The sequence below is a fragment of the Coregonus clupeaformis genome, unplaced genomic scaffold (assembly GCF_020615455.1).
Source record: "Coregonus clupeaformis isolate EN_2021a unplaced genomic scaffold, ASM2061545v1 scaf0517, whole genome shotgun sequence".
NCBI classification, from domain to species: domain Eukaryota; kingdom Metazoa; phylum Chordata; class Actinopteri; order Salmoniformes; family Salmonidae; genus Coregonus; species Coregonus clupeaformis.
The window spans coordinates 214,954-241,944 of record NW_025533972.1 but is presented as its reverse complement, the minus strand read 5'-3'; the positions used below and the strand labels follow the sequence as shown (position 1 = coordinate 241,944).

The window sequence follows — 26,991 nt, the reverse complement described above, 5'->3', positions numbered from 1 at the left end:
CTACAGTTTACCTCCAGCAGGCAGCCTCTCTACAGTTTACTTCTAGCAGGCAGCCTCTCTCTACAGTTTACCTCTAGCAGGCAGCCTCTCTACAGTTTACTTCTAGCAGGCAGCCTCTCTCTACAGTTTACCTCTAGCAGGCAGCCTCTCTCTACAGTTTACCTCTAGCAGGCAGCCTCTCTACAGTTTACTTCTAGCAGGCAGCCTCTCTCTACAGTTTACCTCTAGCAGGCAGCCTCTCTACAGCCCCTACAGTTTATTCTAGCAGGCAGCCTCTCTACAGTTTCTCTAGCAGGCAGCCCTCACAGTTTACCTCTAGCAGGCAGCCTCTCTCTACAGTTTACCTCTAGCAGGCAGCCTCTCTACAGTTTACCTCTAGCAGGCAGCCTCTCTACAGTTTACTAATGGTGCACATACATCTGCTTTCCTCTCTCCTCCTCCTCCTCCCTCTTTTCTCCTAGCATCCTTTCCTCTCTCCTCCTCCTCCCTCTTTTCTCCTAGCATCCTTTCCTCTCTCTCATGTATAACTTCCCTAACATCTGGTCTTTCCCTCTGACACAGGGTCAGTGTCCCAAATGGCACCCTATTTCCTATATAGTGCACTACTGTTGAATTCAATTATGCACAAGGACTACATTTAACAATTTCCACTGAATATTTTACAAAAGAACATTTACTTGAAGAACAGTGCACATGCAAATTTAGTTAACAGAATGACAGGTTGTGCTACTGGTGTCATTATGCTGATAGTATTAGACTAATCAATACCCACACTATAGTATTAGACTAATCAATACCCACACTATAGTATTAGACTAATCCATACCCACGCTATAATATTAGACTAATCAATACCCACGCTATAGTATTAGACTAATCAATACCCACACTATAATATTAGACTAATCAATACCCACACTATAGTATTAGACTAATCAATACCCACGCTATAATATTAGACTAATCAATACCCACGCTATAATATTAGACTAATCAATACCCACGCTATAATATTAGACTAATCAAATACCCACACTATAATATGTGACTAATCAAATACCCACACTATAATATGTGACTAATCAAATACCCACGCTATAATATTAGACTAATCAAATACCCACACTATAATATTAGACTAATCAAATACCCACGCTATAATATTAGACTAATCAAATACCCACACTATAATATTAGACTAATCAAATACCCACACTATAATATTAGACTAATCAAATACCCACGCTATAATATTAGACTAATCAGTACCCACACTATAATATTAGACTAATCAAATACCCACACTATAATATTAGTCTAATCAAATACCCACACTATAATATTAGACTAATCAAAAAGCCACACTATAATATTAGACTAATCAATACCCACACTATAGTATTAGACTAATCAATACCCACGCTATAATATTAGACTAATCAATACCCACGCTATAATATTAGACTAATCAATACCCACGCTATAATATTAGACTAATCAAATACCCACACTATAATATGTGACTAATCAAATACCCACACTATAATATGTGACTAATCAAATACCCACGCTATAATATTAGACTAATCAAATACCCACACTATAATATTAGACTAATCAAATACCCACACTATAATATTAGACTAATCAAATACCCACGCTATAATATTAGACTAATCAGTACCCACACTATAATATTAGACTAATCAAATACCCACACTATAATATTAGTCTAATCAAATACCCACACTATAATATTAGACTAATCAAAAAGCCACACTATAATATTAGACTAATCAAATACCCACACTATATAATATTAGACTAATCAAATACCCACGCTATAATATTAGACTAATCAAATACCGACACTATAATATTAGACTAATCAAATACCCACACTATAATATTAGACTAATCAAATACCCACACTATAATATTAGACTAATCAAAAAGCCACGCTATAATATTGGACTAATCAAATACCCACACTATAATATTAGAATAATCAAATACCCAGACTATAATATTAGACTAATCAAATACCCACACTATAATATTAGACTAATCAAATACCCACACTATAATATTAGACTAATCAAATACACACACTATAATATTAGACTAATCAAAAAGCCACGCTATAATATTGGACTAATCAAATACCCACACTATAATATTAGAATAATCAAATACCCAGACTATAATATTAGACTAATCAAATACCCACACTATAATATTATACTAATCAAATACCCACACTATAATATTAGACTAATCAAATACCCACACTATAATATGTGACTAATCAAATACCCACACTATAATATTAGACTACCCAAATACCCAACCTATAATATTAGACTAATCAAATACCCACACTATAATATTAGACTAATCAAATACCCATACTATAATATTAGACTAATCAAATACCCACACTATAATATTAGACTAATCAAATACCCACACTATAATATTAGACTAATCAAATACCCACACTATAATATTAGACTAATCAAATACCCACACTATAATATGTGACTAATCAAATACCCACACTATAATATTAGACTAATCAAATACCCACACTATAATATTAGACTAATCAAATACCCACACTATAATATTAGACTAATCAAATACCCACACTATAATATTAGACTAATCAAATACCCACACTATAATATGTGACTAATCAAATACCCACACTATAATATTAGACTAATCAAATACCCACACTATAATATTAGACTAATCAAATACCCACGCTATAATATTAGACTAATCAGTACCCACACTATAATATTAGACTAATCAAATACCCACACTATAATATTAGTGTAATCAAATACCCACACTATAATATTAGACTAATCAAAAAGCCACACTATAATATTAGACTAATCAAATACCCACACTATATAATATTAGACTAATCAAATACCCACGCTATAATATTAGACTAATCAAATACCCACACTATAATATTAGACTAATCAAATACCCACACTATAATATTAGACTAATCAAATACCCACACTATAATATTAGACTAATCAAAAAGCCACGCTATAATATTAGACTAATCAAAAAGCCACACTATAATATTGGACTAATCAAATACCCACACTATAATATTAGAATAATCAAATACCCAGACTATAATATTAGACTAATCAAATACCCACACTATAGTATTATACTAATCAAATACCCACACTATAATATTAGACTAATCAAATACCCACACTATAATATGTGACTAATCAAATACCCACACTATAATATGTGACTACCCAAATACCCAACCTATAATATTAGACTAATCAAATACCCACACTATAATATTAGACTAATCAAATACCCATACTATAATATTAGACTAATCAAATACCCACACTATAATATTAGACTAATCAAATACCCACACTATAATATTAGACTAATCAAATACCCACACTATAATATTAGACTAATCAAATACCCACACTATAATATTAGACTACCCAAATACTCAACCTATAATATTAGACTAATCAAATACCCACACTATAATATTAGACTAATCAAATACCCACACTATAATATTAGACTAATCAAATACCCACACTATAATATGTGACTAATCAAATACCCACACTATAATATGTGACTAATCAAATACCCACACTATAATATTAGACTAATCAAATACCCACACTATAATATTAGACTAATCAAATACCCACACTATAATATTAGACTAATCAAATACCCACACTATAATATGTGACTAATCAAATACCCACACTATAATATTAGACTAATCAAATACCCACACTATAATATTAAACTAATCAAATACCCACACTATAATATTAGACTAATCAAATACCCACACTATAATATTAGACTAATCAAATACCCACACTATAATATGTGACTAATCAAATACCCACACTATAATATTAGACTAATCAAATACCCACACTATAATATGTGACTAATCAAATACCCACACTATAATATTAGACTAATCAAATACCCATACTATAATATTAGACTAATCAAATACCCACACTATAATATTAGACTAATCAAATACCCACACTATAATATTAGACTAATCAAATACCCACACTATAATATTAGACTAATCAAATACCCACACTATAATATGTGACTAATCAAATACCCACACTATAATATTAGACTAATCAAATACCCACACTATAATATGTGACTAATCAAATACCCACACTATAATATTAGACTAATCAAATACCCACACTATAATATTAGACTAATCAAATACCCACACTATAATATGTGACTAATCAAATACCCACACTATAATATTAGACTAATCAAATACCCACACTATAATATGTGACTAATCAAATACCCACACTATAATATTAGACTAATCAAATACCCACACTATAATATTAGACTAACCAAATACCCACACTATAATATTAGACTAATCAAATACCCACACTATAATATTAGACTAATCAAATACCCACACTATAATATTAGACTAATCAAATACCCACACTATAATATTAGACTAATCAAATACCCACGCTATAATATGTGACTAATCAAATACCCACACTATAATATTAGACTAATCAAATACCCACGCTATAATATGTGACTAATCAAATACCCACACTATAATATTAGACTAATCAAATACCCACACTATAATATTAGACTAATCAAATACCCACACTATAATATTAGACTAACCAAATACCCACACTATAATATTAGACTAACCAAATACCCACACTATAATATTAGACTAATCAAATACCCACACTATAATATTAGACTACCCAAATACCCACACTATAATATGTGACTAATCAAATACCCACGCTATATGTGACTAATCAAATACCCACACTATAATATTAGACTAATCAAATACCCACACTATAATATTAGACTAATCAAATACCCACACTATAATATTAGACTAATCAAATACCCACGCTATAATATGTGACTAATCAAATACCCACACTATAATATTAGACTACCCAAATACCCACACTATAATATGTGACTAATCAAATACCCACGCTATAATATGTGACTAATCAAATACCCACGCTATAATGTGACTAATCAAATACCCACGCTATAATATGTGACTAATCAAATACCCACACTATAATATTAGACTAATCAAATACCCACACTATAATATTAGACTAATCAAATACCCACACTACCTCTGGGATTTATCCTCTGCTAACACCACCCATAGCCTTTTGGGAGTTACTGCATTACAAAGAAAAACACAGGTAACCTAAAATGCATATCCCAATACAACTTCTAAGGGCCCTTCAGAAAATGTCTCACATCAGATTATATCTATAGCATATGGCACATTTTAACTGTATGTGACTAGTTTCAGGAAACAAGGCGTATGTCGCGAGTCACTACATCACAGAAGCCATTTGAACGTAAACTTTTTTTTAAAATCAAAATGCGTTTTTTTTGGCAGAAATGTCTTCTGGAACATGTGAACGTTCATGTGCCTTAAACTTGTATGCCGTCTGTAAAAATACGAAAACATTTTAAATTAATTACGAGTCTAGGAGACAGGAACCTTCCCGCTAGCCATGATTGGCTGAGATAATGGATTGGCTGGACAAGCCGGGAGATGAGTTTGGATTGGTCTGCCATGTAGCATGTTTCTGTCTATAACGTGAGCTGTTCAGTATGTGTTGATTGTCCTTTCTACCGCGCCTTTTTTGAAAGATATAAAGTTAGCCATCGAGAACTACAAAAGTTTTGCTACTTTTTTGCAACAACATTGATGCCCTGAATTTAGCAGGCGCTATCGACAGATCAGTTGGAAAAAGTTGTGATGGGCGACTTTCTGCACACGCCACGGTCAGTGTGAACCGGAGATGGGTGGGGTTAAGGCTTTAGAGGATGTGAACGATGCTGAATGGGTGTAAACAAAGAAGAGCTCTCCAGTAGGTGTACCAAAACATTCAAGGGCCATTTCCTCAAAAGTGGGATTACAAGTTTATCAACTTTCAAAGCAGAACTACTTTCCCATTGTTCCTGTAGTGTATGATACACCATTTTCTAGCTCTGAGTCTCTACTTATATCCAATGTAAAAAACACCATTTCAAAATTTGCTACATAAGACCGAATAGGTAGGTGGGCGTGATGGGAAGTGACTAGAGTATGAAGATACTGACAATTGCGTAGTTTTGTATCTAAAGAAATGGGATCTAGGAGTATTGAACTTTTGTACTAACTGTTCAAAAGATGCAAAATCCATATCAATGTACTAGTCATTCAGTGAGGAGATCCCTTTTCCAGACCAGATATGAAACGCCCGGTCTAATAATGATGGAGAGAATGTATGGTTCTTTAATAACAGGGCAGAAGTTGAAATTTTACTGAGACCAAACGATCGCCTGAACTGTTTCCAGATTTTTAGAGAATGTTTCACAATAGGGTTTTTAGTGTATATGGAAACAGGCTCAGCTAATGCAAGTTTTGAGCAGAGGAAAGGGGGATACCTAGTCAGTTGAACAACTGAATGCATTCAAATGAAATGCGTCTTCCGCATTTAACCCAACCCCTCTAAGGCAGCTATGGAGGTGGGGCCACAGGATGACATCTCCAAGGTCAACCATTGCAGGGCTGTAACATCAGGGATTTCTGTCATCCATAGAATGATTCTTATATTAGCTGCCCAGTAATAATATTGAAAGTTCGGAAGTGCTCGACCACCCTGCGGTTGAGGTCTCCGCAATGCACTTTTACGTATCAAAGGGTTTTTCTTGTTCCAGATAAAAGCAGATATCAGTTTATCTATGGAGATAAAAAAAAAATGATTGTCAGAAAGTTAGGAATACATTGAAATAAGTATAAAACGTAGGTAATGCATTCATTTTAACAGTGTTAATTCTTCCACCCAAAGATAGAGAAAGTAAATCCCAGCGTTCAAGATCCTGTTTCAGGTGGAGTGTCAAGGGAGGGAAATTGGCTTTATAGAGATCTTTGAAATCGTGTGTAACTCAAATATTTCAATTTCTATGTAGTTACTCTGAAGGGCACATGACTAAAATAAGTTTGCATGGGAGAAGGATTAAAAGGCATCAATTCACCTTTTTGTAGATTAACTTTATACCCAGATATTTTACCAAATGTCTTTAGTACATCCTGGATCTCTGGAAGACCAGGTCAAGGGTCAGACATATATAATAGCATATCATCTGCATAGAGTGAGACTTTATGCTCTAAGCCCCCTCTTTGAATACCTTTGATAGTGGTGTTATTACGTATTGCTACGGCTAAAGGCTCGATTGCGATGGCAAACAGCTGAGGGGACAGAGGACAACCCTGTCTTGTCCCACGTTGAAGTAGGAGACAGGACGAAAGGTTGTTATTTGTGCGCACTGCAGCCACAGGGGAGGAGTAAAGGACTTTGATCCTGGATATAAAATTGGAACCAAAACCATATAGTTTGAGAGTATAAAAAAGATCATCCCACTCCACCCGATCAGCATCAAGTGATAATATCTCTGGAGTGTCAGATAAAGAGCGGTTATAAAGTATATTATAAAGACGTCTGATGCAGCCTGTGTGCTTTTCCCTGATTTCTCTCCATGTTCATAATTCTGGTGTCGAGATTTACTAATTAGATTTTCAGCTTGTCGAGTTGAAAGAAGATCAAACTCTGTCTGAAGTGTCAAACATTGTTTTAGTAAATCTGCGGATGAAGAGTGTGAATATGCCATATCAAAATCCAAGATGTTATTTGTAAGTTCCCCTAGGCATTGAATATTGCACTTCCTTAATCTTGCGCTGTATGAAATAATTTGGACCCTTAGTTAAGCCTTCATTGATTCCCATACTGTTGTAGGAGACATTCCAGGAGTTTGATTAAGCTCGAGTAATAGCTCCATTTGAGATGATATAAAAGCAACAAAGGTTTCTTCTGATAGCAGTAGTGAGCTAAACCTCCAAGGGCGATAATTAGGCTGTGTATTTGGTATAAGTAGTTTCATAGTAAGGGGAGAATGATCCGAAATGACTATAGCTTGGTAATCACACTCTGTGATAAGTGGAGGAAATATATTGACTAGGAAAAAGTAGTCTACACGTGAGAAGGTCTTATGAACTGACGAGAAAAAAAGAATACTCCTTAGCTGTGGGATTGCGGAAACACCAAGCGTCAGATATGCCATATCTCTTAAGAAACAGATGATTTGCGAATACTGTCTTGATGGAGATGATACCCTAGGAGAGCAACGATCCAGATTGGGTGACACAATTCATATCACCACTTAGTATTCCTATTACAATAATGAAACGGCCTGCTGAGTCTGCCTCTACACTTGATACTGCGAATGGTATGTTCTAACTAATTAAAATGGCTGTTCCGCTAGTTTTAGAATGAAAATTGGAATGATATGATTGACCGATCCTCATTTTAAGCGAGAGTGGTCGAAAGGTGGAGATGTGTCTCCTGATATCTACTTTAAGGTGATTTAAAGAACCCTTTTACGTTTCACTGCGTGATTTAAAGATTTAACTTTCCAGCTAGCAAAAGTGACCGAGCAACCAGCTGTCCCTCTCATGATATTAGGCCTAGCCATGTAAAGTCAGATGGGAGAAGGATAGATGCCAGATTACAATAACAACTGACCCATTAAAATGTTTTCCAAAAAGAGTAAAAAATTAATAAAAATAAAAAACAATACTCTGAAGTCTGGTATGAAAAAGAAAACCCACCCTGGTCACTTAATAGAAAAAGGTAACTGTTAATCCCCACGCAAAGATATCCACAATTGATGTGCTTGTAGTGGGGAACACTGAACCTAACGAGTAGAGAGACCTGCTGAAATAGTGAAGGATTTAAAATAGTGTGGGGAACACTAAACCTAACAAGTAGAGAGCATTGCTGAAATAGTGAAGGATATAAAATAGTGTGAGGAACACTAAACCTAACGAGTAGAGAGCCTTGCTGAAATAGTGAAGGATTTAAAATAGTGTGAGGAACACTAAACCTAACGAGTAGAGAGCCCTGCTGAAATTGTGAAGCATTTAAAATAGTGTGGGGAACACTAAACCTAATGAGTAGAGAGACCTGCTGAAATAGTGAAGGATTTAAAACAGTGTGGGGAACACTAAACCTAACGAGTAGAGAGACCTGCTGAAATAGTGAAGGATTTAAAAAAGTGTGGGGAACACTAAACCTAACGAGTAGAGAGACCTGCTGAAATAGTGAAGGATTTAAAACAGTGTGGGGAACACTAAACCTAACGAGTAGAGAGTCCTGCTGAAATAGTGAAGGATTTAAAACAGTGTGGGGAACACTAAACCTAACGAGTAGAGAGAACTGCTGAAATAGTAAACAATTTAAAACAGTGTGGGGAACACTAAACATAACGAGAAGAGAGACCTGCTGAAATAGTGAACGATTTAAAATAGTGTGGGGAACACTAAACCTAACGAATAGAGAGACCTGTTGAAATAGTGAAAGATTTAGGTTTAGTGTTCCCCACATTATTTTAACGAGTAGAGAGACCTGCTGAAATAGTGAAGGATTTTTAAATAGTGTGGGGAACACTAAACCTAACGAGTAGAGAGACCTGCTGAAATAGTGAAGGATTTAAAATAGTGTGGGGAACACTAAACCTAACGAGTAGAGAGACCTGCTGAAATAGTGAAGGATTTAAAATAGTGTGGGGAACACTAAACCTAACGAGTAGAGAGACCTGCTGAAATAGTGAAGGTTTAGTGTTCCCCACACTATTTTAATGAGTAGAGAGACCTGCTGAAATAGTGAAGGATTTAAAATAGTGTGGGGAACACTAAACCTAACGAGTAGAGAGACCTGCTGAAATAGTGAAGGATTTAAAATAGTGTGGGGAACACTAAACCTAACGAGTAGAGAGACCTGCTGAAATAGTGAAGGATTTAAAATAGTGTGGGGAACACTAAACCTAACGAGTAGAGAGAACTGCTGAAAAAGTAAACAATTTAAAACAGTGTGGGGAACACTAAACCTAACGAGTAGAGAGTCCTGCTGAAATAGTGAAGGATTTAAAACAGTGTGGGGAACACTAAACCTAACGAGTAGAGAGAACTGCTGAAATAGTAAACAATTTAAAACAGTGTGGGGAACACTAAACATAACGAGAAGAGAGACCTGCTGAAATAGTGAACGATTTAAAATAGTGTGGGGAACACTAAACCCAACGAATAGAGAGACCTGTTGAAATAGTGAAAGATTTTAAAATAGTGTGGGGAACACTAAACCTAACGAGTAGAGAGACCTGCTGAAATAGTGAAGGATTTTAAAATAGTGTGGGGAACACTAAACCTAACGAGTAGAGAGACCTGCTGAAATAGTGAAGGATTTTAAAATAGTGTGGGGAACACTAAACCTAACGAGTAGAGAGACCTGCTGAAATAGTGAAGGTTTAGTGTTCCCCACACTATTTTAATGAGTAGAGAGACCTGCTGAAATAGTGAAGGATTTAAAATAGTGTGGGGAACACTAAACCTAACGAGTAGAGAGACCTGCTGAAATAGTGAAGGATTTAAAATAGTGTGGGGAACACTAAACCTAACGAGTAGAGAGACCTGCTGAAATAGTGAAGGATTTAAAATAGTGTGGGGAACACTAAACCTAACAAGTAGAGAGACCTGCTGAAATAGTGAAGGTTTAGTGTTCCCCACACTATTTTAATGAGTAGAGAGACCTGCTGAAATAGTGAAGGATTTAAAATAGTGTGGGGAACACTAAACCTAACGAGTAGAGAGACCTGCTGAAATAGTGAAGGATTTAAAATAGTGTGGGGAACACTAAACCTAACGAGTAGAGAACCTGCTGAAATAGTGAAGGATTTAAAATAGTGTGGGGAACACTAAACCCTAACGAGTAGAGAGACCTGCTGAAATAGTGAAGGTTTAGTGTTCCCCACACTATTTTAATGAGTAGAGAGACCTGCTGAAATAGTGAAGGATTTAAAATAGTGTGGGGAACACTAAACCTAACAAGTAGAGAGACCTGCTGAAATAGTGAAGGATTTAAAATAGTGTGGGGAACACTAAACCTAACGAGTAGAGAGACCTGCTGAAATAGTGAAGGATTTAAAATAGTGTGGGGAACACTAAACCTAACGAGTAGAGAGACCTGCTGAAATAGTGAAGGATTTAGGTTTAGTGTTCCCCACACTATTTTAATGAGTAGAGAGAACTGCTGAAATAGTGAACGATTTAAAACAGTGTGGGGAACACTAAACCTAACGAGTAGAGAGCCCTGCTGAAATAGTGAAGGATTTAAAATAGTGTGGGGAACACTAAACCTATCGAGTAGAGAGACCTGCTGAAATAGTGAAGGATTTAAAACAAGTTGCCATAACAAATAAATAAGAAATCGTTATTTACAATGCAAAACTAGGCTGTTTTAAAAGAAAGTATAAAACTTTTTATATATCACATCTTACAGCAATACCACTAGCAGCAACGTCTTTAAAGAAATGACATATCCTAACAATAGAAGTGTGCTTTATCTAACCTGAATACGGGTACCATCTATCTATCTATCTAACCTGGATACGGGTACCATCTATCTATATATCTAACCTGGATACGGGTACCATCTATCTATCTATCTATCTATCTATCTATCTAACCTGGATAAGGGTACCATCTATCTATCTATCTAACCTGGATACGGGTACCATCTATCTATCTATCTAACCTGGATACGGGTACCATCTATCTATCTATCTATCTATCTATCTAACCTGGATACGGGTACCATCTATCTATCTAACCTGGATATGGGTACCATCTATCTATCTAACCTGGATACGGGTACCATCTATCTATCTATCTAACCTGGATACGGGTACCATCTATCTATCTATCTATCTAACCTGGATACGGGTACCATCTATCTATCTATCTAACCTGGATACGGGTACCATCTATCTATCTAACCTGGATACGGGTACCATCTATCTATCTAACCTGGATACGGGTACCATCTATCTATCTAACCTGGATACGGGTACCATCTATCTATCTAACCTGGATACGGGTACCATCTATCTATCTAACCTGGATACGGGTACCATCTATCTATCTATCTAACCTGGATACGGGTACCATCTATCTATCTATCTAACCTGGATACGGGTACCATCTATCTATCTATCTATCTATCTATCTATCTATCTATCTAACCTGGATACGGGTACCATCTATCTATCTATCTAACCTGGATATGGGTACCATCTATCTATCTATCTATCTATCTATCTATCTATCTAACCTGGATACGGGTACCATCTATCTATCTATCTGTCTAACCTGGATACGGGTACCATCTATCTATCTATCTATCTATCTATCTATCTATCTATCTAACCTGGATACGGGTACCATCTATCTATCTATCTATCTAACCTGGATACGGGTACCATCTATCTATCTATCTATCTATCTAACCTGGATACGGGTACCATCTATCTATCTATCTAACCTGGATATGGGTACCATCTATCTATCTAACCTGGATACGGGTACCATCTATCTATCTAACCTGGATACGGGTACCATCTATCTATATATCTAACCTGGATATGGGTACCATCTATCTATCTAACCTGGATACGGGTTATAAAATGAGAAATAAAATTAGCAGCTTCATGGGAATAAAATAAAACTTCAAATAAAAGGAAAATTGACTCACCAGAACTAGGCTCAACACTAAGCTAAGGACCCTGGGACTGAACAACTCCCACTGCAACTGGATCCTGGACTTCTTGACGGGCCGACCCCAGGGTACATCTGCCACGCTAACCCTCAACACAGAGCCCCACAGGGGTGTGTGCTTAGTCCCCTCCTGTACTCCCTGTTCACCCATGACTCCAACGCCATCATTAAGTTTGCTGACGACATGACGTTGGCAGGCCTGATTAGACAGCCTATAGGGAGGTCAGAGACAACAAGCTCGCTCTCAACGTAGGCAAGACAAAGGAGCTGATCGTGGACTACTAGAAACGGAGGGCTGAGCACGCATGGGGCTGTTGCGGTGACCGTATTACCGCCACACCGGCAGTCATGAGTCATGACCGCAGTAAAATTCCACGTGACCGTTTAATCACGGTGATCTCCTCTTACAGCGCCTTTGGAAAGCATTCACACCCCTTGACTTTTTCCACATTTTGTGTTACATTACAGCCTTATGCCACTAGAGCCTTATGCCACTAGAGATCCTGGTTCGAATCCAGGCCCTGTCGCAGCCGGCCACGACCGGGAGAACCATGGGGCGGCGCACAATTGGCCCAGCGTCGTCCAGGGTAGGGGAGGGAATGGCCGGCAGGGGATGTAGCTCAGTTGATAGAGCATTGCGTTTGCAACGCCAGGGTTGTGGGTTCGTTTCCCACGGGGGGGCCAGTATAAAATATATATATATATATATATATATATATATATTGTATTCACTAACTGTAAGTCGCTCTGGATAAGAGCGTCTGCTAAATGACGTAAATATAAATGTAAATGTAAATATACAGTGGGGAAAAAAAGTATTTAGTCAGCCACCAATTGTGCAAGTTCTCCCACTTAAAAAGATGAGAGAGGCCTGTAATTGTCATCATAGGTACACGTCAACTATGACAGACAAATTGAGAAAAAAAATTCCAGAAAATCACATTGTAGGATTTTTAATGAATTTATTTGCAAATTATGGTGGAAAATAAGTATTTGGTCAATAACAAAAGTTTCTCAATACTTTGTTATATACCCTTTGTTGGCAATGACACAGGTCAAACGTTTTCTGTAAGTCTTCACAAGGTTTTCACACACTGTTGCTGGTATTTTGGCCCATTCCTCCATGCAGATCTCCTCTAGAGCAGTGATGTTTTGGGGCTGTCTCTGGGCAACACAGACTTTCAACTCCCTCCAAAGATGTTCTATGGGGTTGAGATCTGGAGACTGGCTAAGCCACTCCAGGACCTTGAAATGCTTCTTACGAAGCCACTCCTTCGTTGCCCGGGCAGTGTGTTTGGGATCATTGTCATGCTGAAAGACCCAGACACATTTTATAATAATTTAATAATATGCAATTTAGCAGACGCTTTTATCCAAAGTGACTTACAGTCATGCGTGCATAATTTTTTTTTGTGTGTGTATGGGTGGTCCCGGGGATCGAACCCACTACCTTGGTGTTATAAGCACCGTGCTCTACCAGCTGAGCTACAGAGGACCACTTTATCTTCAATGCCCTTGCTGATGGAAGGAGGGTTTCACTCAAAATCTCACGATACATGGCCCCATTCATTCTTTCCTTTACACGTATCAGTCGTCCTGGTCCCTTTGCAGAAAAACAGCCCCAAAGCATGATGTTTCCACCCCCATGCTTCACAGTAGGTATGGTGTTCTTTGGATGCAACTCAGCATTCTTTGTCCTCCAAACACGACGAGTTGAGTTTTTACCAAAATGTTATATTTTGGTTTCATCTGACCATATGACATTCTCCCAATCCTCTTCTGGATCATCCAAATGCACTCTAGCAAACTTCAGACGGGCCTGGACCTGTACTGGCTTAAGCAGGGGGACACGTCTGGCACTGCAGGATTTGAGTCCCTGGCGGCGTAGTGTGTTACTGATGGTAGGCTTTGTTACTTTGGTCCCAGCTCTCTCAAGTCATTCACTAGGTCCCCCCGTGTGGTTCTGGGATTTTTGCTCACCGTTCTTGTGATCATTTTGACCCCACGGGGTGAGATCTTGCGTGGAGCCCCAGATCGAGGGAGATTATCAGTGGTCTTGTATGTCTTCCATTTCCTAATAATTGCTCCCACTGTTGATTTCTTCAAACCAAGCTGCTTACCTATTGCAGATTCAATCTTTCCAGCCTGGTGCAGGTCTACAATTTTGTTTCTTGTGTCCTTTGACAGCTCTTTGGTCTTGGCCATAGTGGAGTTTGGAGTGTGACTGTTTGAGGTTGTGGACAGGTGTCTTTTATACTGATAACAAGTTCAAACAGGTGCCATTAATACAGGTAACGAGTGGAGGACAGAGGAGCCTCTTAAAGAAGAAGTTACAGGTCTGTGAGAGCCAGAAATCGTACTTGTTTGTAGGTGACCAAATACTTATTTTCCACCATAATTTGCAAATAAATTCATAAAAAATCCTACAATGTGATTTTCTGGATTTTTTTTTCTCAATTTGTCTGTCATAGTTGACGTGTACCCATGATGAAACTTACAGGCCTCTCTCATCTTTTTAAGTGGGAGAACTTGACCAATTGGTGGCTGACTAAATACTTTCCCCCCCCACTGTAAATCTACACACAACACCCCATAACTATAAAGTGAAAACAGGTCTTTAGAAATACCTTATTTACATAGGTATTCAGACCCTTAGCTATGAGACTCGAAATTGAGCTCAGGTGCATCCTGTTTCCATTGATCATCCTTGAGATGTTTCTACAACTTGATTGGAGTCCACCTGTGGTAAATTCAATTGATTGGACATGATTTGGAAAGAAACACACCTGTCTATATAAGGTCCCACAGTTGACAGTGAATGTCAGAGCAAAAACCTTGCCATGAGGTCGAAGGAATTGTCCGTAGAGCTCCGAGACAGGATTGTGCTGAGGCACAGATCTGAGGAAAGGTACCAAAATATGTTTACAGCATTGAAGGTCCCCAAGAACACAGTGGCCTCCATCATTCTTAAATGGAAGAAGTTTGGAACCACCAAGACTCTTCCTAAAGCTGGCCGCCCGGCCAAACTGAGCAATCGGGGGAGAAGGGCCTTGGTCAGGGAGGAGACCAATAACCCGATGGTCCCTTTGACAGAGCTCCAGAGATATCAGCTATCTTGATCTGCACAGATGAGCTAAATTACTTTTTACAACTCTGTTTGGCCCTGTTTCTGCACATCTGCTAACTGTCACACAGATAAGAGGATGTACTTTCTATAAAAAGGAGACAACTCTGTCCGTTGGGCTTTCAACTCTGAACTATTTGAGTCGATTGTTGATTTCTCCATTTTTGCAAATCGTATAATAAAGTTGTTGTTGGAAGAACCTACAGTCTCTTCTTTAGAATTTCCACCACAGTGGCCAGACGGAAGCCACTCCTCAGTAAAAGGCACATGACAGCCCGCTTGGAGTTTGCCAAAAGGCACCTAAAGACTCTCAGACCATGAGAAACAGAATTCTCTGGTCTGATGAAACCAAGATTGAACTCTTTGACCTGAATGCCAAGCCCCACGTCTGGAGGAAACCTGGCACCATCCCTACAGTGAAGCATGGTGGTGGCAGCATCATGCTGTGGGGATGTTTTTCAGTGGCAGGGACTGGGAGACTAGTCAGGATCGAGGCAAAGACGAACGGAGCAAAGTAGTGAGAGATCCTAGATGAAAACCTGCTCCAGAGCGCTCAGGACCTCAGACTGGGGCGAAGGTTCACCTTCCAACAGGACAATGACCCTAAGCACACAGCCAAGACAATGCAGGAGTGGCTTCGGGACAAGTCTCTGAATGTCCTTGAGTGGCCCAGCCAGAGCCTGGACTTGAACCCGATTGAACATCTCTGGAGAGACCTGAAAATAGCTGTGCAGCGGCGCTCCCCATCCAACCTGACAGAGCTTGAGAGGATCTGCAGAGAAGAATGGGAGAAACTCCCCAAATACAGGTGTGCCAAGCTTGTAGCGTCATACCCAAGAAGACTCGAGGCTGTAATCGCTGTCAAAGGTGCTTCAACAAAGTACTGAGTAAAGGGTCTGAATACTTATGTAAATGTAATATTTCAGTTCTTTATTTTTTTTTAAATAAATTAGCAAACATTCCTAAAAAACAGTTTTTGCTTTGTTATATGGGGTATTGTGTGTAGATTGACGAGGGAAAAAAACTATTTAATCAATTTTGGAATAAGGCTGTAACAAAACAAAATGTGGAAAAAGTCAAGGGGCTGAATACTTTCTGAAGGCGCTGTATACATTTTACGGACATTATATTTTATATGAGTTATCTTGTTGTTTTTAGTCCCACCCTCCAACTCCACTCAACCCATCCCATCTATCTCTGAAGACCATCCAGTTTTGATTACATATATTTTTCCACTGTGCTGTTTCACAAAAGTTCTGAACCTTTCTCATAGTTTCTACAGATTGTAAATTAAAGATAAACATTTTTGCTAAGAGTATTATTATACACTGCTCAAAAAAATAAAGGGAACACTAAAATAACACATCCTAGATCTGAATGAATGAAATAATCTTATTAAATACTTTTTTCTTTACATAGTTGAATGTGCTGACAATAAAATCACACAAAAATTATCAATGGAAATCAAATTTATCAACCCATGGAGGTCTGGATTTGGAGTCACACTCAAAATTAAAGTGGAAAACCACACTACAGGCTGATCCAACTTTGATGGAATGTCCTTAAAAAAAAGTCAAAATGAGGCTCAGTAGTGTGTGTGGCCTCCACGTACCTGTATGACCTCCCTACAACGCCTGGGCATGCTCCTGATGAGGTGGCGGATGGTCTCCTGAGGGATCTCCTCCCAGACATGGACTAAAGCATCCGCCAACTCCTGGACAGTGTTTGGTGCAACGTGGCATTGGTGGATGGAGCGAGACATGATGTCCCAGATGTGCTCAATTGGATTCAGGTCTGGGGAACGGGCAGGCCAGTCCATAGCATCAATGTCTTCCTCTTGCAGGAACCGCTGACACACTCCAGCCACATGAGGTCTAGCATTGTCTTGCATTAGGAGGAACCCAGGGCCAACCGCACCAGCATATGGTCTCACAAGGGGTCTGAGGAGCTCATCTCGGTACCTAATGGCAGTCAGGCTACCTCTGGCGAGCACATGGAGGGCTGTGCGGCCCCCCAAAGAAATGCCACCCCACACCATGACTGACTCACCGCCAAACCAGTCATGCTGGAGGATGTTGCAGGCAGCAGAACGTTCTCCACGGCGTCTCCAGACTCTGTCACGTCTGTCACATGTGCTCAGTGTGAACCTGCTTTCATCTGTGAAGAGCACAGGGCGCCAGTGGCGAATTTGCCAATCTTGGTGTTCTCTGGCAAATGCCAAACGTCCTGCACGGTGTTGGGCTGTAAGCACAACCCCGACCTGTGGACGTCGTGCCCTCATACCACCCTCATGGAGTCTGTTTCTGACCGTTTGAGCAGACACATGCACATTTGTGGCCTGCTGGAGGTCATTTTGCAGGGCTCTGGCAGTGCTCCTCCTGCTCCTCCTTGCACAAAGGCGGAGGTAGCGGTCCTGCTGCTGGGTTGTTGCCCTCCTACGGCCTCCTCCATGTCTCCTGATGTATTGGCCTGTCTCCTGGTAGCGCCTCCATGCTCTGGACACTACACTGACAGACACAGCAAACCTTCTTGCCACAGCTCGCATTGATGTGCCATCCTGGATGAGCTGCACTACCTGAGCCACTTGTGTGGGTTGTAGACTCCTTCTCATGCTACCACTAGAGTGAAAGCACCGCCAGCATTCAAAAGTGACCAAAACATCAGCCAGGAAGCATAGGAACTGAGAAGTGGTCTGTGGTCACCACCTGCAAAACCAGTCCTTTATTGGGGGGTGTCTTGCTAATTGCCTATAATTTCCACCTGTTGTCTATCCCATTTGCACAACAGCATGTGACATTTATTGTCAATCAATGTTGCTTCCTACGTGGACAGTTTGATTTCACAGAAGTGTGATTGACTTGGAGTTACATTGTGTTGTTTAAGTGTTCCCTTTATTTTTTTGAGCAGTGTATTATTGATCGATTGACTATGACTTTTCAAATCTCCCATCAGACAAAATGTAATGCACGCCCCCATCCACACCGACGGGGCTGTAGTGGAGCAGGTCGAGAGATTCAAGTTCCTCATGTCCACATCACTAAGGATCTATTATGGGTTTTTGGCAGCGGAATCACAAGGCACAAGGCAATGTATCTTAAACTAATTTCTCCAAAACTAAATATGTGTTGATTTTAGTTGGCAGGGGTCTTCAACATTATTGTGTTTTGATATATTTCTACCTTTTTAGACTTTCTGTTAGATGTTGTCCAAGAACCCTTTTCCATCTGTTTGACCAGAAATCAAAGCCATTACTTATTCCTATGTATATATATACACCTTCATTTCTCAACAATATAGACTCTTAGCTTTCATTTGATATCCAATTTGACATGCTCCTATGAAGTTCACATGTGGGTGCTGATGGGCCCTGTTAGATGGAAACAGTTACAGTCTCATAGTGGGGCAGCAGGTAGCTTAGTGGTTAAGAGCGTTGTGCCAGTAACCGAAAGGTCGCTGGTTCTAATCCCCGAGCCGACTAGGTGAAAAAATCTGTCGATGTGCCCTTGAGCAAGGCGCTTAACCCTAATTGCTCCTGTAAGTCGCTCTGGATAAGAGCATCTGCTAAATGACTAAAAATGTAATGTAATAGTGAGCCAACACACACACACACACAACGCCTTAAATTCACCACCAATAGGATGCATCCCAAATGGCACCCTATCCCCCCAGTGCACTTCTTTATTCCCTAATGTCAATGTCATGTAGAATGTCTGTTCCTCTCTTGATACAACAGACTGCAGATATTCATGGCCCCATGTGTGTTTAACTCTGTGAGAAGCAACCTTGCCAAGTAGTCACACACATACGTGTGTATTATTCAAGATGCCCCCCCCACACACCACTCATCATACATCCAGTACAGTAGCAGTACCCAGGCTACAGTACTCACAGCAGGAGATGTGATGAGGATGCAGTACTCACAGCAGGAGATGTGATGAGGCTACAGTACTCACAGCAGGAGATGTGATGAGGCTGCAGTACTCACAGCAGGAGATGTGATGAGGCTACAGTACTCACAGCAGGAGATGTGATGAGGCTACAGTACTCACAGCAGGAGATGTGATGAGGCTACAGTACTCACAGCAGGAGATGTGATGAGGCTACAGTACTCACAGCAGGAGATGTGATGAGGCTGCAGTACTCACAGCAGGAGATGTGATGAGGCTTTAGTACTCACAGCAGGAGATGTGATGAGGCTACAGTACTCACAGCAGGAGATGTGATGAGGCTGCAGTACTCACAGCAGGAGATGTGATGAGGCTACAGTACTCACAGCAGGAGATGTGATGAGGCTGCAGTACTCACAGCAGGAGATGTGATGAGGCTACAGTACTCACAGCAGGAGATGTGATGAGGCTACAGTACTCACAGCAGGAGATGTGATGAGGCTACAGTACTCACAGCAGGAGATGTGATGAGGCTACAGTACTCACAGCAGGAGATGTGATGAGGCTACAGTACTCACAGCAGGAGATGTGATGAGGCTACAGTACTCACAGCAGGAGATGTGATGAGGCTACAGTACTCACAGCAGGAGATGTGATGAGGCTACAGTACTCACAGCAGGAGATGTGATGAGGCACTTAGTTGGTTTGATAAATACAATGTCTATCTGTATTCACCCAATATTCACACTCCTACGTCCCAAATGGCACCCTATTCCCTACATAATCCACTACTTTAGACCAAAGGGTGTCGAGGAGCAGAGGTAAGGCTGCGTGAAACAGGGTGTGTGTGAGTGTGTTCGCACCGATAATGAATAAACAGAAAAACACTGCCTCCATATCACAGCCTCCGGGTATTACTGGGAGCAGCTAACCAATCAGACACAGCAGCAGAGTCCCATGGCCCCAGCAGAGATATACTACCCACGACTCCTGACAGTCAAGACACTCCACTCAGGCTGGAGTGTTCGAAAACAAATCACATTTTGATCAACTCCCATATCTATTGGGTGAAATACCACAGTGTGCCATCACAGCAGCAAGATTTGTGACCTGTTGCCACAAGAAAAGGGCAACCAGTGAAGAACAAACACCATTGTAAATACATTTGTACTTTAACTATTTGCACATCATTACAACACTGTATATAGCCATAATATGACATTTAAAATGTCTTTATTCTTTTGGAACTTCTGAGTGTAATGTTTACTGTTCATTTCTGATTGTTTATTTCACTTTAGTTTATTATCTATTTCACTTGCTTTGGTAATGTAAACATATGTTTCCCATGCCAATAAAGCCCCTTAAATTGTAGCTTGGTATCTTTCACATGGCTTTGAACGAGCTGAGAGACAAAGCAAGAAGAGCGTTCTATGCCATTAAAAGGAACATTAAAATTGAAATTCCAATTAGAATCTGGCTAAAAATGTTTCAATCAGTTGTAGAACCAATTGCTCTATATGGCAGCGAAGTATGGGGTCCGCTCTCTAATAATGAATTTACCAAATGGGACAAACATCCAATTGAAATACTGCATGCAGAGTTTTGCAAGACTATATTGCAAGTGCAAAGAAAAACTCAAAATAACGCATGTAGAGCAGAATTGGGCCAATACCCCCTCCTTATTCAAATAGATAAAAAGAGCCATCAAATTTAACAACCATCTAAAAACAAGTGACCCCAAAACATTTAAATCACACAGATGGCAGGCACTCCGGTTTCTCTCAGGAGCTCGAGCGCGAGAGAGAGCGAGAAAGACAGAGCGAGACAGAGCGAGAAAGAACGAGACAGACAGAGCGCGAGAGAGAGACAGAGCTCGTGAGAGAGAGACAGAGCTAGCGAGAGAGAGAGAGAGAGACAGAGCTTGCGAGAGAGAGAGAGAGAGACAGAGCTCGAGAGAGAGAGAGAGTGACAGAGCTCGCGAGAGAGAGAGAGAGTGACAGAGCTCGCGAGAGAGAGAGACAGAGCTCGCGAGAGAGAGAGAGACAGAGCTCGCGAGAGAGAGAGAGACAGAGCTCGCGAGAGAGAGAGAGACAGAGCTCGCGAGAGAGAGAGAGAGAGAGCAGAGCTCGAGAGAGAGAGAGAGAGAGAGAGAGAGAGAGAGAGAGAGAGAGAGACAGAGCTCGCGAGAGAGAGAGAGAGACAGAGCTCGCGAGAGAGAGAGACAGAGCTCGCGAGAGAGAGAGAGACAGAGCTCGCGAGAGAGAGAGACAGAGCTCGCGAGAGAGAGAGACAGAGCTCGCGAGAGAGAGAGAGAGAGAGCAGAAAGCTTGAGAGAGCGCGAGAGGGAGAGATGAGAACATGTGATTCAGAGGGTGAATGGGCAAGACAAAATATTTAAGTGCCTTTGAACTGGGTATGGTATTATTTGCCAGGCGCTCCGGTTTGTGTCAAGACCTGCAACGCTGCTGGGTTTTTCACGCTATATAGTTTCCTGTGTGTATCAAGAATGGTCCACCACCCAACGGACATCCAGCCAACTTGACACAAGTACGGGAAGCATTGGAGTCAACATGGGCCAGCATCCCTGTGGAAGCATTGGAGTCAACATGGGCCAGCATCCCTGTGGAAGCATTGGAGTCAACATGGGCCAGCATCCCTGTGGAAGCATTGGAGTCAACATGGGCCAGCATCCCTGTGGAAGCATTGGAGTCAACATGGGCCAGCATCCCTGTGGAAAGCTTTCGACGCCTTTTAGTCCACGCCCTGACGAATTGAGGCTGTTCTGAGGGCAGAAGAGGGGGTGTTCCATAATTAAAGTGACCAGTGTTCAATGACTATGTACATTACAGGCAGGGTAGAGTAACAGGTGGTAGCTGGTTAGTAACAGTGACTAATGTTCAGGACAGGGTACTGGGCAGAGGCCGGCTAGTGGTGACTGTTTAACAGTCTGATGGCCTGGAGATAGAATCTGTTTTTCAGTCTCTCGGTCCCAGCTTTGATGCACCTATACTGTCTCCGCCTTCTAGATGGTAGCCGGGTGAACAGGCTGTGGCTCGGGTGGCTGAGAACTACTGTAGCACGACATTCAGACAGGACAACACAACCCTACTGTAGCACAACATTCAGACAGGACAGCACAACATTCAGACAGGACAACACAACCCTACTGTAGAACAACATTCAGACAGGACAACACAACCCTACTGAAGCACAACATTCAGACAGGACAACACAACCCTACTGTAGCACAGCATTCAGACAGGACAACCCTACTGAAGCACAACATTCAGACAGGACAACACAACCCTACTGAAGCACAACATTCAGACAGGTGCAACGCAAAATATTTGGTGTTCTTAATGTTTTGTACACTCAGTGTATAAATATACAGATCAAGTATATAGCCTCTATTTAACTAACATAATTTCTAGTTGAGAGAGTTTACTTACTGCTCAGCTCTTGTGACAAGTGTAGTCCAAATTGAAGTCTCCAATTTAAACAACTTCAAACCCAAGAGCGGAGCCCAGAAACAAGCACTCTCAGTCAGCTGGTGTTGGACCGAACCAGACAAGCTGACACCAGCACTGCTTCAAAAGAAAGAATGCAAATGAACCAATCAAAGGACTCGTATTTACAACATTGGAAAAACGAAACTAAATCTCAAAGCCGACTAAATTGCTATCTGGCCCTAAACAGAGAATATGAATTGGCTGATTATCTCTACTCTGTCAGAGATACGAAGCAGAGACAGATCCTTACCAAGTACAGGCTGAGTGACCACCATTTACATTTACATTATTTAGCAGACGCTCTTATCCAGAGCGACTTACAGTTAGTGAGTACATACATATTTGTATGTATTTTACATACTGGCCCCCCGCGGGAATCGAACCCACAACCCTGGCGTTGCAAACACCATGCTCTACCAACATCCCTGCAGGCCATTCCCTCCCCTACCCTGGACGACGCTGGGCCAATTGTGCACCGCCCCATGGGGTCTCCCGGTCACGGCCGGCTACGACAGAGCCTGGATTTGAACCAGGATCTCTAGTGGCACAGCTAGCACTGCGATGCAGTGCCTTAGACCACTGCGCCACTCGGGAGACTAACCACCAATTGGCAATAGAAACCGGAAGACATAAAAAGACATGGCTACCCAAAGAGGAGCGTGTATGTGGTCACTGCACGACAGGGGAGGTAGAAACAGAGATGCACTTTCTCCCTTACAGTGATAAATATTCCTCACCAAGAGATTCATTATTCACAGAAATTACTACATTTATTCCAATTTTTACCTCATTAAACCCAGAGGAAAAACAAGAAATACTCAATGGGCGAAGGAGTAACAGCTCCTCTTGCAGACAAATATGTATTTGCCTGCCACAGCCTGAGGGACACTGGATAATAACATCTGCATAGTAAACAGTAACTTACTTATTATTGTTATTACAAATAGTAGTAGTAATGGTAGTAGGGGTGATGGTAAAGATAGTAGTTGAATGGATGTTAGGGGTGGTAGTAATGATGATGGTAGTAGGGGTGGTAGTAATGATGATGGTAGTAGGGGTGGTAGTAATGATGATGGTAGTAGGGGTGGTAGTAATGATGATGGTAGTAGGGGTGGTAGTAATGATGATGGTAGTAGGGGTGGTAGTAATGACAGCAGTTTAATGATGGTGGTGGTAGTAGTGGTAGTAATGATGATGGTAGTAGGGGTGATGGTAATGATAGCAGTTTAATGATGATGGTGGTAGTAGTAGTAGTAATGATGATGGTAGTTGTAGTACTGATGTAATGGTGAGGCCATTCTACTGTTATTTCTATTCACTATTATCATTCTGTTATTACTATTATTTATCTTTTATTTTATTCCACTGCCTTCGGAAAGTATTCACACCCCTTGACTTTTATCACATTGATTAAATAGAGATGTTGTGTCACTGGCCTACACACAATACCTAATAAAGTGGAAGGCTGCTCTTAGACATTTTTACAAATTAAATCAAAAATGAAAAGCACAAATGTCTTGAGTCAATAAGTATTCAACCCCTTTGTTATGGCAAGCCTAAATCATTTCAGGAGTAATAATTTGCTTAACAAGTCACATAATAAGTTGCATGGACTCATTCTGTGTGAAATAATAGTGTTTAACATGATTTTTGAATGACTACCTCGTCTCTGTACCCCACACATACAATTATCTGTAAGGTCCCTCAGTCGAGCAGTGAATTTTAAAGCAGAGATTCAACCACAAAGATCAGGGAGGTTTTCCAGTGCCTCGCAAAGAAGGGCACCTATTGGTAGACAGGTTAAAAAAAAAAGCTGACATTGCATATCCCTTTGAGCATGGTGAAGTTATTAATTACAATTTGGATGGTGTATCAATACACCCAGTCACTACAAAGATACAGGCGTCCTTCCTAACTCAGTTGCCAGAGAGGAAGGAAACCACTCAGGGATTTCACCATGAGTTTAATTTTTACATTTTACATTTTAGTCATTTAGCAGACGCTCTTAACCAGAGCGACTTACAGGAGCAATTAGGGTCAAGTGCCTTGCTCAAGGGCACATTAACGTCATTTAGCAGACGCTCTTAGCCAGAGCGACTCACAAATTGGTACGTTCACCCTATAGCCAGTGGGATAACCACTTTACAATTTGGGGGTTAGAAGGATTACTTTATCCTATCCCAGGTATTCCTTAAAGAGGTGGGGTTTCAAATGTCTCCGGAAGGTGGTGAGTGACTCCGCTGTCCTGGCGTCGTGAGGGAGCTTGTTCCACCATTGGGGTGCCAGAGCAGCGAACAGTTTTGACTGGGCTGAGGGGGAGCTATGCTTCCGCAGAGGAAGGGAGCCAGCAGGCCAGAGGTGGATGAACGCAATGCCCTCGTTTGGGTGTAGGGACTGATCAGAGCCTGAAGGTACAGAGGTGCCGTTCCCCTCACTGCTCCATAGGCAAGCACCATGGTCTTGTAGCGGATGCGAGCTTCAACTGGAAGCCAGTGGAGTGTACGGAGGAGGGGGTGACGTGAGAGAACTTGGGAAGGTTGAACACCAGACGGGCTGCGGCATTCTGGATGAGTTGTAGGGGTTTAATGGCACAGGCAGGGAGGCCAGCCAACAGCGAGTTGCAGTAGTCCAGACGGGAGATGACAAGTGCCTGGATTAGGACCTGTGCCGCTTCTTGTGTAAGGCAGGGTCGTACTCTCCGAATGTTGTAGAGCATGAACCTGCAGGAGCGGGTCACCGCCTTGATGTTGGCGGAGAACGACAGGGTGTTGTCCAGGGTCACGCCTAGGCTCTTCGCACTCTGGGAGGAGGACACAGCGGAGTTGTCAACCGTGATGGCGAGATCATGGAACGGGCAGTTTAATGGTGACTTTAAAACAGTTACATAGTTAAATGGCTGTGATAGGAGAAAACTGAGGATGGATCAACAACATTGTAGTTACTCCACAATACTAACCTAAATGACACAGTGAAAAAAAGGAAGCCTGTACAGAATAAATATATTCCAAAACATGCATCCTGTTTGCAATAAGGCACTGCAAAAAATATCCTGATTACAAAGTGTTATGTTTTGGGCAAATCCAACACATCACTGAGTACCACTTCATATTTTCAAGCATGGTGGTGGCAGCATCATGTTATGGGTATGCTTGTCATCGGCAAGGACTAGTGAGTTTCTTAGGTTAAATATGAACAGTATTTCATAAACAGTTCTAAAAACATGTTTTCACTTTGTCATTAGGGGGTTTTGTGTTTAGATGGGTTAGAAATAAAATCGATTACCGTAATTTTCTGACTATAAGCCGCGCCTTTTTTCCCATTTTTCGACCCTGCGGCTTATATAACGGTGCGGCTAATCTATGGATTTTTACAGCTAACGGCCACTAGAAGACCTCCTAAATCTATGGATTTTACAGGTTACAGTCCACCAACTTTAACTCTATGGGCTCTATGACCGGTCGCGCCCCCCCACCTTTAGCGGTGGGCTCCAGCAGGAAAAGCTGGAGGCCGGAAAAGAGTGAGACAGGTAGCGCGCAAAAGTAAAAGTGGAACCGAGAGTGGTACGAGAGACAGAATGAGAGACAGAACGAGAGCAAGACAGACAGACATTACGAGAGCGAGACAGTTTGTCTCTTTCCCGACAATCCCCTCTGTGCACGAACCCTTACATATGGTAATTAAACATTAAAACTCCTGCGGCTTATAGTC

At 40.8% G+C, this 26,991-nt stretch overlaps 1 protein-coding gene across 1 annotated transcript in view; it reads right to left on the bottom strand.

Annotated features, from left to right (window-relative positions):
* The window catches only part of LOC121583069 (phospholipid phosphatase-related protein type 1), a 53,301-nt gene that overhangs the window by 15,788 nt on the left and 10,522 nt on the right, over nt 1-26,991 (bottom strand). The window lies entirely within an intron of this gene.